The sequence below is a fragment of the Ictidomys tridecemlineatus genome, chromosome 8 (genome assembly GCF_052094955.1).
Source record: "Ictidomys tridecemlineatus isolate mIctTri1 chromosome 8, mIctTri1.hap1, whole genome shotgun sequence".
Taxonomy (NCBI): domain Eukaryota; kingdom Metazoa; phylum Chordata; class Mammalia; order Rodentia; family Sciuridae; genus Ictidomys; species Ictidomys tridecemlineatus.
In genome coordinates this window covers 96,796,860-96,812,865 of record NC_135484.1, presented here as the reverse complement: position 1 = coordinate 96,812,865, position 16,006 = coordinate 96,796,860, and positions in this window count along the sequence as shown.

Genomic DNA, 16,006 nt, shown 5'->3' with positions numbered 1-16,006 from the left:
GGATACATTACCATAGCACTAAAACCTCAAAGCTACAGGCTCCTATAGTGTTAAAGGGTCTTCAAGCAGCTCATGGAGCAGCTTTCACTGGGACATGGCATATCATTGACTATACATATTCAGCAGGTAGTTAACAGCAAGTTTATCAGACTGAGCAAACCCCCATTCTTATTATTAATGGCTTTGCTGCTTGGGATTTTGAGGGGAAGAATAAAGCCATCCCAGTGCAGAAAATGAATCTGGTGTCTCTGGAAACAAAGAGAGACAATAAGGAGTACACACACACACACACACACACACACACACACACACACACACACACACACCTTTTTTTGATGGCCTCCTGTAGCTACCAGCTTTCCTGAGGATGTATAATTAGACTGTTTCAGATCAAAAAGAAAAAATGTTATATGGCTACTCCAGCTAAAAAAAATCTCATCTTAAACACATCTGAGAAACATCCATGGATCTTAAGAAATAGTTGAAAAATTTTAGTGATGGTAAATACAGTGAGATAAATAATGTGTATTAATAAAAAAAATGATTTTTTACAATTACCTCAAGGTATACAATGATACACATATGTATTTATTGTCTCAATCTTATCTAGAGTATAAGCTCTTCTAGCTCATTTATGAACCCTACACAATGCCTAGTACCTTGCCTCATAGGTAAGGGAACAAAATATGTGTTAAATGAATTGAAGTCTTTTCCTTCTATACAATTTTCTTCACTACCTAAGTGCACATCCATATAAAAATCCTTCTGACACCATAATCTTGTTAATACACATTTTACTCATATAAGAATTTATAATCAATTTTTTTTCTGAAAAAAAATCTTACTTTGGATAAATCATGATGCTTTTCATAGGTAGTAAAATAGTAAAAAGTATTCATATTAATTTCATAGTGTAATTGAAAATTTGGTATATAATTTATTTTTTTCAATTTACACAGTTATTTAACTCCTAGAAGTATAGGAAGAATAATTAAATCACTCGACACTAAGTTCATGCTAATATCTCCAAAATATGTTAGCTATATTCTTTGAATATTCATAGTAGCTACGTTTTCTTTCTATTATGTGTTTGCTTATTTGTTTGTTTGTTTATTGTGCTGGGGAGCAAATTGGGGCCTTGAACATGCTAGGCAAGTGCTCTACCACTGAACTACAACCCAGTCCCAAGATTATGTTTTCTTTTGAAAAACATTCAGAAACTGTTAAATCTGTGATTTTAAATAAATAAGTATAGAAAGTTCTTTCCTCTTTAAGTAAAGGTAATCAGAGTTACTTGCTGGAAAAGAAAAAGAAAATAGTAAATACATAAACAATTCCAATGAATGCCTTTAAATATTAGCCCTCCTGATTTCAAAAGAAGGCAGTTGGGGTCATATTATACCTCTGTTCTCTCTAGGGAGCACAATTTTGTATAAAACATGTTGATCTTGAAGACCACCTGATGTTTTACAACTACAGTTTCTAAAGGAAAACATGACAAAAACATGGCCTCAAGCAGTACCTTTACAGGAACAAATGTTTTAAGACACAATGAAAACTCTACCCTTGACCTACTCTGCATACATGTTGTTTATATCTGCAAGTAACAGTAGTCAGTTAATGCCATGGGAAAATGTATACACACACACACACACACACACACACACACACACACACACACACACACATATATATATATACACATTCCTCCTAAAAATCACATCTCAAAAAGTTCTTAAAATAATAACTCTCCAAAGATGGAGTTTTGATGAGGTTTGACTCAGAATGACAGAAAAATTTGTTAATCTCCTATCAGGCAGGGAGTTAAATAACAGTGTTATTAGAGATTTTGATGATTTTGGAGGCAAATTTAATAATGATATAAATCAAATGTTAAAATAATCCTCTAAGGAAACTTACTTCATTTGGGAGAAAAATAAGGTTTCACCAGTAACCATAGTGAGTTGATATTATTGCAGTTGTTTTTATAAGTTGTTGCCATGACTTTTTTGACTTTTGGGCTAGATTTTACTCAAATACAACAGATGGCAACAATTACACTTCTGTAACTTTTTTTCCTTGAATAACTAAACAGAGCACAATAAAATAAACAGGCTTGTACCCCAGAGAGTTTGTCTTGTTTCACATTTTATTAAAACTAAAAGTGAACAAAGTAACTAAAACCAAATATAAAATAAGACCTCCATGTCTCTCAAACTTTACCCAAATTTTAGAAATATTAAAATACCCCCACTTTTCTTTCCTCATGGTATCACTAGCACTAAAACAAAGTGGAACAAAAGTTGCAAGAAAGAGAATTGCAACATTTACAGCTCAAATCGGAAGCAAATGTCTGAGGCTTAAGAAAAGCTTCTTTGGCATGATACTTCTCATGTGCTACAAAGTTTGAGTCATCAATTGAGATGGAAATAAAATCTGAAATAAAAGAACTTCATATTGGAATTTTTATTCCAAACATTCACAATTATTTTATTGGTATTATATGATATTTCTCCATACTCTGACTTTCTATTTTCAAGACCTCCCCCAAAAGAGATTTTTATGATTTTTAAAATTCAAACTAAAATTATGAATAAAAAAGCCAAATTATGATCACTACCAACAGGTCATATTTTAAATAAATTAATTCTATAAGAACTAGTTAATGATAATGACATATTTGATGAGAAATATATTCTAATGAGTATAGCACTTAATGAGATGTCAGAAGATTAGAATTCCATTTCCAGATGTTTTAAATGACAGTGTATGTCCTTGGGTAAATCATTTAATATTTGTTCTGCATTTTTCTCATTCTGATAAATGAGGACAATATATGTGGACCAGGTAGAGTTTGTAAATCATGCTCAAATGCTAATACATTATAATTAAGTAGGAACTTTAATGCAGCAAAATAACATCAATGTTAAAACTATTAGTTGTTGTGATTTCATTGGCATAGATAAGAGTCTTAAATAGTGTGTGGAATGGTTTCCTAAGTGCCAAGTTGCCTTTTTAATGATCTCATTATGATTTCATTCTTTGGTTAACAGCTTGAGAATTGGAGGGAATAAAGTGTTCTGATTGAGCAATATCCAAAGTATTTGCCTATAATTTTTTTATTTTTAAAACAAATACTGCAAAAATTTAGCAAAATGACTAAATAAGATCAGCAAAACAAATCTTAATAGGAGTCAGAATTTTTATCTTAATAATAATTATCAAATCTACAAAATCATTTATTAAGAATTCAGACTCTAGGTCACTAGTCCTAATGCAAACAGACCAAAGTTTCATATTCATGACATATTATGAATTTCATATTCATTTCATATTCATGACTTATTACAAATGCATTTCTTATTTTTAGAATTTGAAAATCTATAAAAGGTAAAATAAAGAAAATAAGTATGCATAATACTCAAAACAAATTTCTACATTTTTGCTATAAATCCTTTCAGGATTTTTTGTTCTAGGCATGTCCAGAAAGTTCTCTATTTATGTTTTTCTTGAAGATATATTGAAAATTTAGAGGTCTAAAGTAATCAGACTTTTAAATACTGCATGTCAACAATCAGTATTAGTAACAAAGAATTAAATACACATACACACATAATCCACAAATTATAAAACTTGCTGTTTACAATTCAGATGGGCCCAGGTTTATGTAGCATGCTGATTTGAACAGAGGCACTCAGAGCTTCAACAAGAAGACCTTCTTTGGCACCCCACCCCTCTTGACTAGAACTGGCCTCATTACTCCCACAGCTTCTCTGTGGGAATCAAACACAGAGACTCCACAGTTCATCCACATCAGATAACCTGAGTGCCTGGGCTGGGAGTAGGTCATTCCTCCTTTGTGCAGACAATAGATAGGCTTTGTAGAGATCCCTCATTATACTGGACAGGAATCAGAAGAGCAGGGTGGAGTGGAAGACTGGATGGACAAGGACTGTTTATGCAAGGCCCAGGACTAGCAGCACCACAGACCAGCTGAAACACACTGTATCCAACTACCTCTCACAGGGCTCTGCCAAGTTACATTGTTTTAAGTTACTCTCACTTTAAGAATTTTATCTTTGAGTCATCATGGAAACCAGGAGAAATCTTATACCTTCAGGTGATTAAAAAATTATATCATCAAATAAAAAAAATAGGTGAAGCATGAAAGGACCCAACTCAATTATTCCTGATGTAACACTCCTGCACATGAAGAGATGGAAGGCTCCAAAGCCACTTTCAGAAGGATTGTGTAGAGAAATTTAAATGATGTGGAGTTAGAAAATCCCATTTGAGTTCAGGATATTTCTGTTTCTTACTAGATATGAGTTCTTGGAAATGATATTTGCTTCTTTCCTTAATTTCCTTAAGATTGTAGTAGATTAAATCAATCATTAATCCATTTCTTCCTGAATACTTCAAATATATATGTGGGAACAGAAGTTGAAGATGAGAACAAAAATAGGCCAGGGGAAGAATGGCAAGTACTTCATGGCAGAGAGACAAAGAAGAAGCTTATAAATGATGCCCAGGAAAAAGCAGCCATGGGTGAGCTAAGCAACATGGAGTGGAGGGAAAAAAGGTTTCAAGAAGGAGATGGAAAGTGTCAAATGTCTCTCACAGACCAAGAAAGAGAAGAATATAGAATATCCATCATTTGTTGTCATTTCAGGGAAGTGAACAGAGTAGAAGTCCAACTGTTAACAATCATTTGATGTTTTCTCAGAATCTTAATACTGAAGGAAAGAAGAGAGATGATATTTGTTAGCCAACTAATATCCATAGTTTTCTTTTTAAGATTTAAGTAGATCAGGGACTTTAATTAATTAACCATTTTCTCCTCTATTCAAGGATTTCCCAAGAAAATTCATACAAGGAACTCTTACTTGAGTGAAATTCCATTGTTAAGAGGTAGGTCATGATGTCACACCCAGAGGCCACAAAGAACAACAGTCAGACTCTGAAGCATGTAACTGACTTACCCATGCCGCTCCAGAAACTATTGCAGCACCAGGCATTTTGAGTGCTCATGAATGTTTAGAGCCTGATATGATAACTGGTCCTTTGTGTCACCCACTGTATAAAGAAAAGCTCAAGGAAGGATTTGAGCTTGGCAGTGGGAGTTGGTTTATTCTGTTTTGTTATGTAGATGGAAATTAAACTTGCTTATAGTTTAATTTAACATGTTGCTTGGAGAAGCAGCAAAGAGGAACACACAGAAGAAAAGAGGGATCACCAACAGATTAAAAGTCATTCATAAGGTGGCAGAGGATGGGATCCAGGACACAGGTAGAAGGAAGGCTGATTCCCTCCCTGCACTCAAGGGTGATGGACATAGAGGCATTTGTACATGCAGATAAATGCTGGTGTGACTATGAGTAGGAGAGGTGGAAGAGTGAGAGAGGAAGGATTTTGAAAGAGTTTCAGTCTATGAAGTTAGAAGTCAGGTTATCTACATTGTGTGTTGAGACGGAATGACACAAGTCTGACTTGAGCTGTGATGGTCTGGAATAGCTTTTGGGGGCCATTCGAAATAAATGTGTGGAACTGTTTTCTTGGTTTTGAAGACACAAACTTAGATACATAATACAATACTGTTAATGTAAATGTGGTCAGGTAATAGAATTAAAAATGCAATTGTAATGAAAACCAAATATATAAAGACCTCTAAATTCCATAAAAAAGAAACAAACTATAAATCACAAATTAAAAAAAAAAGAAAATGAAACAAATATTAGGGAAATACTTCAAATTAGTCAGGATCCTAATAATACATATTAACCACATCATAATCTTTACCATTAAATTTGAATTCTACTATAAAAATTATACAGAGTTAATACATGTTCACCTAGTAAAAGGAAGCTTAAAAGTAAATATGTCCCCCAAAAAGAAAATAATGTAAAATCACTTAAAATTTCAACATTTAGAAATAATTGCTCTTTGTATTTTCCTATGCTTATCTTCTGATGTTTCCTATGTATACATATGTATGAATTTTTGCACACAATGAAAAATATATATACAAGTATTATATATGTATTGTTTTAAACCTACTTCTTTCACTTAATATAAAATGAATAACTCTTCATTCTAATAAATAAATATCGCTGGAAATATTGTTAATAATTATCTACCAACCTGAAAAATAACAAGATTTCTTTAACCAACTCTTTTGAATATTTTAATTCTTTACAATTCATTCCTATTACAAAATATCCTCAAGGAACAGTTTTCTACATAATGTACTTGTGCATCTGTGTCATGAGTTTCAGTGAAATCTCTAAGTCAAAAGTGTTGCTAGTTTAACCTTTTAAAATAATTGTTCTCCAAAATGGATGTGCCAATTTGAGGTCCTAAGAGTAGCATTTGTAATTATCCCTACATTCATGTCAATGCTTTGTTTTATCTTTTATCTTTGCGAAACTATGAACAAGATATAGTGCTACCTAATTTGCATTTCTAAATATAAATGAGATTACATTCTTTTAAACTTAGTTCAGTGTTCATGTTTATTTATTCTTTTTTAAATTGACTATTAATACCTTTGTCTACATGTGGTAAATGTTTTTAATAGTGATAATATTCAGTGCTAGTATCATCTACTATTGGTAAAATTATAAATTTATACAACTATTATGGAAACATATTTGGTAGTATAGTAAATGTAAACTTATAAAACTTTTATGACAATGTTAAGAGATTTTCTGTAAACTCTCCTAATTCCATAATTAAATGATTTATTTTAGAAAACTATGCAATGTTAGCACTGTGTTTAGTACATAGAAGATACTCAATAAACGTGTTAAATACATAAATGAATAAATGCTTAATCTTATTTATTTTCATCAGTCACTAAATATAAAAACACATCATACCATATTTCTTGGCAATGATTTTTCCTCTGTCCTAGAAAAAACAAGAACCAAGCCTTCATGAAAAATGTTCCTTTATTATGGTCTTGAATTTAATAGCTCTGATTACTGACAAGGTTATATATATTTTTATGTTTCTTGGCCATTTGTGAAATACCTGCTTGTCTTTGGTATGGGTTTTTAGTCATTTTTTACATTAATTTGAAGCAGTGCTTTATATATTCTAGGTACCAGTCATTTCTTATCAATATATATTGAAAACACAATTTCTCAGTGACTTACTTGCCTCTTATGATAAAATAATTCTTAATTTTAATGAATTGATATGACAAATATTTCTTTATGATTAACATCTTTTGTGTCCTTTTAAATTAATCTTTTTCCCCTTAAGCCAAAGACATTTTCCTATCCTACATTCTAAATGTTTTAAAGTTTTTATATCATTTTAAGTATTTAACAATATAAATTTCATTTTTTTCATATGTTGTAGGCAGAGATTTATTTGTTTTTCAATCTGTGTATCAATAATTTCAGAATCATATATTGGATATCCCAACTTACCATACTGTTTTGGAAAAATTGCATCTGTAAATGTATCAAAGTCTCATATGATTTAGAATTCTCTATACTGTTTCTATTGTGATTGTCACCCCAAATATTTTTGAATTACCATTAGAACTTTTCTTCAATCCATAAGCTACTTCGAAAGTGCTTTAATTTACAAATTCATACATTTTAAATTTTGTCTTTTTCTTATTGGTTTCAAGTTAAAGTCAATGTCTTATAAGCACTGTTATCAGGAAATGTGGTGTGCATAATGACTCCTCCTATCCACCACTAATCAGAAGTTTTCATGTTTCTTCTAGACTCAAAAGTCTGGGAAAGTATTCTTTCTGTGTGACCCTGGGGGAATTTAAGCAAATTGGTGATCACCCTGCCACACACGGGGTCCTTGTGCCTAGACTAACCTCCTAAATTTCTTCAGATCTTTCCTCAAATAGTTGCTTTATCAATATTTGATCTGGTAATTTTATTAAATTGTTCCTCCCTATTCCCTAATAACTTTATATACCTAATATTTCCTACCCAGACCAGCTTCTTTTTATTTTTTTATAGCAATCTCCAACTTTTAAAATATTATACATTACATTTATTGCTCCTTTCTTTTGTCTTTCTCTTCCCGTAAGACAATGAACTCCCTAAGGACAAGCATCTTTACCTGTACTATTCACTGACACATAGCAAGGGACTAGTAATATACATACATTGTTGAATTAATTGTTAAGTATTTGTTGAATAGATGACTCTATCTTCCAGCTCATTAATGCTTTCCTCACCAGTGTCTTATAAGCTATTTAACCCATTCATTAAAATTTCAGCTTCAAAAACCTGATTTTTTAATTTCTAGTTGTTTGTTGGTAATGTTCATTATTATTATTTTTTCTATGTGACTTTCTATTGTAATTTTTATTTCTTCAAATATTTCATAAGTAGTCGTTTTAGATCATTAGGCCCTTGAAGATATAACTCTTTATTGTTTTTGCTTATCTTCATCATGAAGTTTGTTTCCTTTATATTTAAGGACTTTTAAAAAAAATTTTTAGTTATACATGGACACAATATCTTTATTTACTTTTATGTGGTGGTGAGGATCAAACCCAGTTCCTCACACATGTAAGGCAGGCACTCTACCACTGAGCTACAGCCCTTGCCTCTATTAATGACTTCTGAGTGAACTTTTGAGTAGAAGAGTTACAAAGCCACACTGTGAAGAGCCTGGATTAAGAGCAGATTACAGCAATAGCTATTTTGTAATACCTCCCTAGGATAATACCACTTCTTCTTATTAGGAATTCTCTAGTCCTAAGAAACTTGACTATTATAGAAGAGGCTCACTGCTTTTCCTTAGTTTCAAATGGAGAATCACCCTGAGCAGATATGTAAACTAAAGTTGCTGTTGATGCTTATACTCATCCTCTGCTCCAGGGAACTAATACATTTCAGTACCCCTGTCATATGTTTATCAAGGCACTACACTTTACATTTCCTCCACTTTCAAATTTCATGTATTTCTTAGGCATGGTTCCCCATGTCTAAGGCTGTCTACATGTCAATCTTTAATATTTGCATTTTCTTGAGCCTGTGAACCAGCCATAGGAATTCAGAATTAAGGCCCCTAAATTTTCTCCCTGACTCTTAATTGATCTAGCACTGCCTACCTAATTAGAGCGGTGAGCTTTGTAAGTGTCAGGCTCATTCTGAGTTTAAGGAAAGCAAATGTTGTTCATCCCACCATGTCTCAAAAGCCAGTAATTACTTTTTCCTATATTATAGTGTATACTTGCTAAAGCCTGGGTGCTTTCTATTGTCTCTCCTTTTCTTAAGTTTGAATGATCCCACTGCTAAGAAAATCTTCTTGCATGTAGACAGCAACCACAGTAAAACCATGTGCTACCTATAGTTTAGAGCCTTTTGGCTATACTTTAGCAGTAAAACCTTCTGTATAAACTGCCAATATGTGTATTTTTAGCGTGTTTACACATTGAGGTCTAAGACCCCACATATTTATCTTAAGACAAGGCTTTATTACTCAATGATTTCTAGATTGCCATCACCACCCTTTGGTAGCAGGAACTGAACCCCAAAACACTTAACCACTGATCCATATCCCCAGACCTTTTTATTTTATATTTTGAGACAGGGACTTGCTGAGTTGAGTCTTGCTAAGTTGCTGAAGCTAGCTAGCTTTGAACTTATGATCTTCCAGCCTCAGTCTCCTGAGCCACTGGGATTAAAGGAGTGCACCACCATTCTTGCCTTCCTCTAGATTTTTTAAATCCTTGATACTTACAGCTACCAATAGCCATCTTAGACATGATCAAGGAGAACAATGAAAAAAGACAATCCTCTCAAAAGTCAGAGAAAAGAGGCACAAACAGGAGCTCAACAGAGAATTTTCCCCTCCTACACAAGAAGCAGGTCATCACAGTGCTTGCTGTGAACAATTCCAGCGTTGCCTTGAATCAGTGACTTCTGTGGGTCATCCTTCCTTCCCTTTTCCCACTAAAAAGTTCACTAAGTTTGCCCTCCTGGCCCTTATCCCTATCTGCACAACAGGTATATAGGGTGGGAGGAGGAATGATTTGTTATTTTAGTTTGTAGATTTTAGGATAAAGAAAAGGCATTTTTGTCCCAGACTAGGAAGCTAGATAGAGTGACAGACAGGCTGAGATTCATGTTATCTCCCTTGAGGATGGAGTTGGCCTTTTCTTTGTATGAAAGTCACCTGAATCTGATCTTTGGTATCCCAAAGAATAGATAATGGCAGACACTGTTAGTGCTCTTCCATATGCATGTGCTGCTCTGTATTTGGCAGCTCCTCTTCAGACATGGACTTTCATCAAAAAGTTAAATAACCTTTTGAGAGGGAAGACAGGTCCACGCACACACAGACAAAACTATGCACACTTTTATGCCTAACCCTTAAAATGTCTTTTGCAAACATTTTATTTTGTCTACATGGCTGGAACCAAAGGATTCTGAGATGATGTAGTCACATTGATGGAAAGAGTTAGGCAGGCTTCTTAAGTGACTGCTTTGAAGAGAGCATTCAACCTGTTTCAGACTTCAGTGAGAAATAAATCACCAAGACTTTTTTACAGCAGCTAATGTCATTTACTCTGAATAATACAAAGCAGATTGTTTAGCTCCCAAACCTAGTTATACCCTAGAACTGAACCAATGAAGCATGATCTACCATAGACACCAAACTTTTAGCAGAATGTTTCCGAGGGACAAAGTGAAAGTGCCTAAAGCAGTAATGGACTTAGAACACCCTCCCAGAGGGCCAGAGACTTGTTTAAAGCAAATGATTTATCAGTGCTAGAGGAGCAAAGTGGGGGATGCTGGGGAGGAGAGGGCCATGTAAACTTTGAGAGTCAATGTCTCCAACTAAAGATGGAGTATGAGCTCATGTCTTCAGATATGGACTTTTTAAAAAGTTAGATCATGCTTTGAGAGGAAAAGGCAGGTCCATGGATGATATATTGATATTGGTTGGGACAAGCTCAAGATATGTAGACAGCCACTCTAGATCCAAGACCATAAGCTGGGGCAGACACAAGGGAAGCAAGGCAACCAAGGTAGAGCTGCTAAATTCTGGAAACGGACGGATTTACAGGGAGGCATTAGGGGTACCCTGGGAGGAATCTGAACCATAATTTGACCACACTAGGGTGAGAGTGGAAATTTTCAGGGACATAAAAATAAAGAAGATTTGTAGAAATTTGGAAAGTCACCTCTCTTGAGGATGGTTTGTGGTTTAAAAGCTACAAATTAATCAGTTTGGATTCATGGCAGCTTACATGCCGTGTGATAGACTTTTACTGTGTAGTATGCCAAATACACTAATGCAGCAAGAGACAGAATTGGCACACTATAACTCAGATGTACAAAAAACACACTTTTAAAATCCAAGGATGATGTCATCCTGTCTCAAGTTTCCACTCCTACTCAGTAAATTTATTTAAATCTTTCAAATACTTTCAAGGGAGCTTGGTCCTTTTAGGTTTAAAGGTCTCTTTTGGGTCTTAGTAAATCAGATGTTTCAGTATATAAACCCACTGAATTTTTTTAATTAGTCCTTTTTTTTCCCCAAGAGAATCTATGGTCTCCAGAGGCTCAACTATCCTCCTGCAATCAAGTTTCACCCAGAAGTCACTGAGAATTCTCTTCTCATATCACTTGAGATATACTTGATCCCACTGGTTCATTAGGCCTTTGAGCAATTATCAGCTACTGAAGTTCCCTGCCCATCTATGGCACCAAGACACACTCTCTGAAGCCCCTTCATGCATTCCTATTCCTTAAGTCTTTTAGGTCAGCCAGAAAGGCATGGGGGACTTGCTCAGGCTAGAGAGAGGTATAAATGGCCTCTCATAGCTATATTGTCTTAACCTATTGATCTTTCCATCCATATGGGCCTTCTTGATTTTTTTGAAGATGCATGTCTCAGGGTCTTTGCACATGCTCTTCCCTATTCCTGGAATTCTGCCCCACTCCCATATCCTGGAGTTCACATTCCTACTCAAGTCAGGTTTCCATTCAAATGTTGGTCCATCAGAGAAGTACTGGTGACCACACTTTATAGAATAAGCATTCCTTCAGTCTGTACTCTAAATCTCTTTCATTTTTATTTGAGGGACCTATCAATACAAAACAAACATTTATGTATCTATTTAACTACTGGAATGTAAACTTTGTGAGGACAGAAACATAATCTGTCTTGTTCTTCTGTATTCCTGATATTAGAAAATTATAGGCATAGAAAAAATATTTGCTGAATAAATGATCTAGACTATATGTTCCTGCATATGCTCCATATTACTTACTCCTAAGGTCAAAGACTTGAAGAACATTAAAATATATAGGAAGAGTTGTAATGTGCTATGCTTATAGGTAAGCTTTCTTCCTTCATTTTTAATCTATAAATTTAGAATTATAATAATAATTATGTATGATATATATATATATATATATATAAACACACACACATACACATTGTAACTTGGGACTAAGTATTTTTCTCATCTTCAGGTGTTATTGTGAATATCAAATAAGGCAATAAATGTGAAATTGTTCTGAAAATGATGAATATTTTGATTAATGGAGAAAACTGCATAAATGTAAGGTCAGGGCTAAGGATATATGCTAAAAGTAAATTATTAAGGTAAATATCTTCTAACAAATGATATAGAATAAAATAGATCACAGGAGAGCACTTCTTGATATTTTCTAGTTATTGAATTACCTGTCATTTTACTTGTTAAGATATAACTTCATTAACATTTTCCAGTTTCTTCTGTTTATGAATATGTCATATATTCTCCAAACTATTCCTGTACAATATGTTTCATATATAAAGGCAAGCCAGAAACATGATCTGCTAAATATTATGACTGGGTCCAAATTTAACTAAGTCATATTGGAGAATATAGAGCATCTCCTTAAATAAGATATGAGAAGAAAAATCTGCCTTTATAATTAATGATAAAGTAGTGTTAAAATATTACAATGATATTGACTACTAGTTTTCTGGGAAAAAAAAACAAGACGAAAAATATCAGTTACCTCAATACAATAGAGTCACACAACACCTGACTCTCCTTCATACTTGGCTCCCCAGGGAGCAAGCCACCCCTATAGGTTGAACAAATTTTCTAAATTTTTCTGCAACTTCATTTCATCTTAATGCTTTTCATTTTACAGTTAAGTAAACATTTTTCCCTCTTCAGTCTTCCTATCTTTTGAACACAATGGCATCTTCCAAGAATTCTTAACAGCTGCAAATTTCATTATCATATCATTTATGGTTTTGAATTTTAGCCCATAAAACCAGGAAACTTCAAAACAGACTAGTCTTTTTAGGAATACAATTTCATCTCTACAAAAGGATGAGATGAGCACTACAATCTTACAGGCAAATAATGTATGCCAGGGATCTAAATTAAAAAGATGAGGATATTTTGCCCCTGCATTATTTTTATGACAAATATCTGATATTGTAATTAGGAATTCTGGACCAATCATCAAGGTGTTTAAAGGGCTTAGCAAAGTGCCAATTCCCCTGAAAAAATGGAGCTGGTGGAATGGTGTGCTTACTACCATCTCTCCAGACCCTCTCTCCTCCAAGGCACACAAACCCTGGAGTTCATGTATTTGGATCTAATATTATTACCTTATTATTAGTAGTAAATCTAATAACTGATTTATCTTTTGTTCTATTTCCTTCTTTTTGAATCTAATACATGCTTAATGTTTGAAATGTAAACAGGACAAAAAGTATCACTAAAACCACTCATCAAAGCATCAATAATCAAAGACATTTGCCAACATTTGGTGAACATCTTTCCAGAATTCTCTCTAGGTGTACAAATAACTATAGACATACATGACTTTACATAAATAATTTCATTCTCTACCAACTTCTTTAATTCTATTTTTATTCAATATATTATGTGTGTGTTTTCCAGGTCAAGTAATATAGATATATAACAGTTTTCAAAGTAAGTTAATAACCTTCATATAAACCAGTGGTAGTAGGAGAAGATTCAAACTACCTATAATACTTGGAATGGCAAGTAACACATCATGTCTTTCATTTCAATAATTTTCTTTTGTATTATTTTATTCTTGTATCCCAGATAAACTACAGAAACATCAAGTGGAACCCTTACCATTTAGATTGAATGATGTTGAATTATAGAATAATTTTGGAAGTGCTGACATCCTCGTAGTTCTATACAAGCATGAGATATATCTTTCCATTTAAGTCATCCTTCACACATCTCAGGAGACAGTGATTTCCTATAACATGATTGCTTAAATTATTCCAAGCATGTTTTTATTGATGTTGAATTATAGAATAATTTTGGAAGTTCTGACATCCTCATAGTTCTATACAAGCATAAGATATATCTTTCCATTTAAGTCATCCTTCACACATCTCAGGAGACAGTGATTTCCTATAACATGATTGCTTAAATTATTCCAAGCATGTTTTTATTGTCATCATTTTTTCTTTGTTATATGTCATTGTTGTAGCTATGTGAAAATGGATATTCTCTACTTAAACTTTCCATAATAATACAGTAAAAAATACAGCAATGTTGTCTATAAAATGAAGTGTGCACATTTGTCCCCAACTAGCCATCTTACAGAACTCTCTTGTTCCAGCAGTAGAGCATGGTAGAAGACCTCATTCTGTCAGACAAGCAGCCATGGGTTTGAGATGGACTCGCTGACACATCACACTGTGTACCCTCTGAAGCCTCAAGTACATTTAAATTCAGTAAAATATCCAGTGTACTTTTCACAGTGATTTCTAAGCACTCAATAAATGTTAGTAGGTAGTAATAATCCTAACAATTTTCAGTGATCCTCATGGTATATACTCCCAGAATGAAACCTTGTATATTTCTTTCCAACTCATAATCTGCTATTTTAATCATATGGGAAGAGCTTGGGAAACTCAGTGTTAGAGCATGTGCTTGCTGTTCATGAGGCTCTGAATTCAATCCCTAGTACACAAACCCCAAATGTACCCTGTACAAATGATTTACACATAAAATCTAAATGATAATTTACACTCTGTATATTAAAGCATAAACATAATGCAAATTTATATACTTTCACAAAGGTTTTTTTCCTTTATTAGGAATAAATATTTTCTTTTATAATCCTATTATTTTATTACATTGTTTTATTACATTTTTCTACTCCAGATCATTATTATTCTAAATTATATTTGGTATTCATATATCTCTAAAGGTATTGTTTAACGATTAAGGATTTTAAAATTCATACTAATAAATATAAACAATTATAATGTTTTGGGGTTTATTTTCTTTAAAAAGATACAAATATATTCAAGAACTTTTTCTTTTATGATCTGGGACAGTTGAAGTAGCAAAGAAATGTTTTGTGTGTATAATGTTTTCCTATAAAAACCATCTGAATCTGGCACTGCTTTGTCTCATGATTCTTTATCAACTTTTTTAGTATTTTTCCATGGCTAATTATTTAGGTTTTATATTTCTTCCCTGATAGGCTTAGGTTACATATATTTTCTGTATCTTCCTTGAAGAACATCAAATGTATCTAAATTTTTAAATTTATCAGTATAGAATTTTCCTTACTATTCTCTAAATATTAATTTCCTCTTCATCTTTGATTGTGTTCCATTTCCCATTCGTAATTTGCTCCTTTAGTATTTTTCTCTTTCCCAATTCTCTAGCCAGCTTTCTATTACTGCACCAAATACTTAAGGTAAATCAACTTATACTGTTTCTGTACCCTGAATGCAATTGAGAATGAAAGTAACATGAAGGACCTAACCAATTTGTCATTCCTGCTCTGTGACCTCATAGCTGTGTAACTCTCAGTATGCTTTTTATACCTGATGAATCTGTTTTCTTATGTATTATTATTCAGATAATACAAGAGTCCACATTCTGGGGACAAAGTAGATGGTCAAGCAGGGTTAATTTCCTTCTCTTAAGTGTACCATGGAAATGAAAATCTTTCATCACTAGGATTGAGGAACAGGCAGGAATCAAGAAAATGAGACTTTT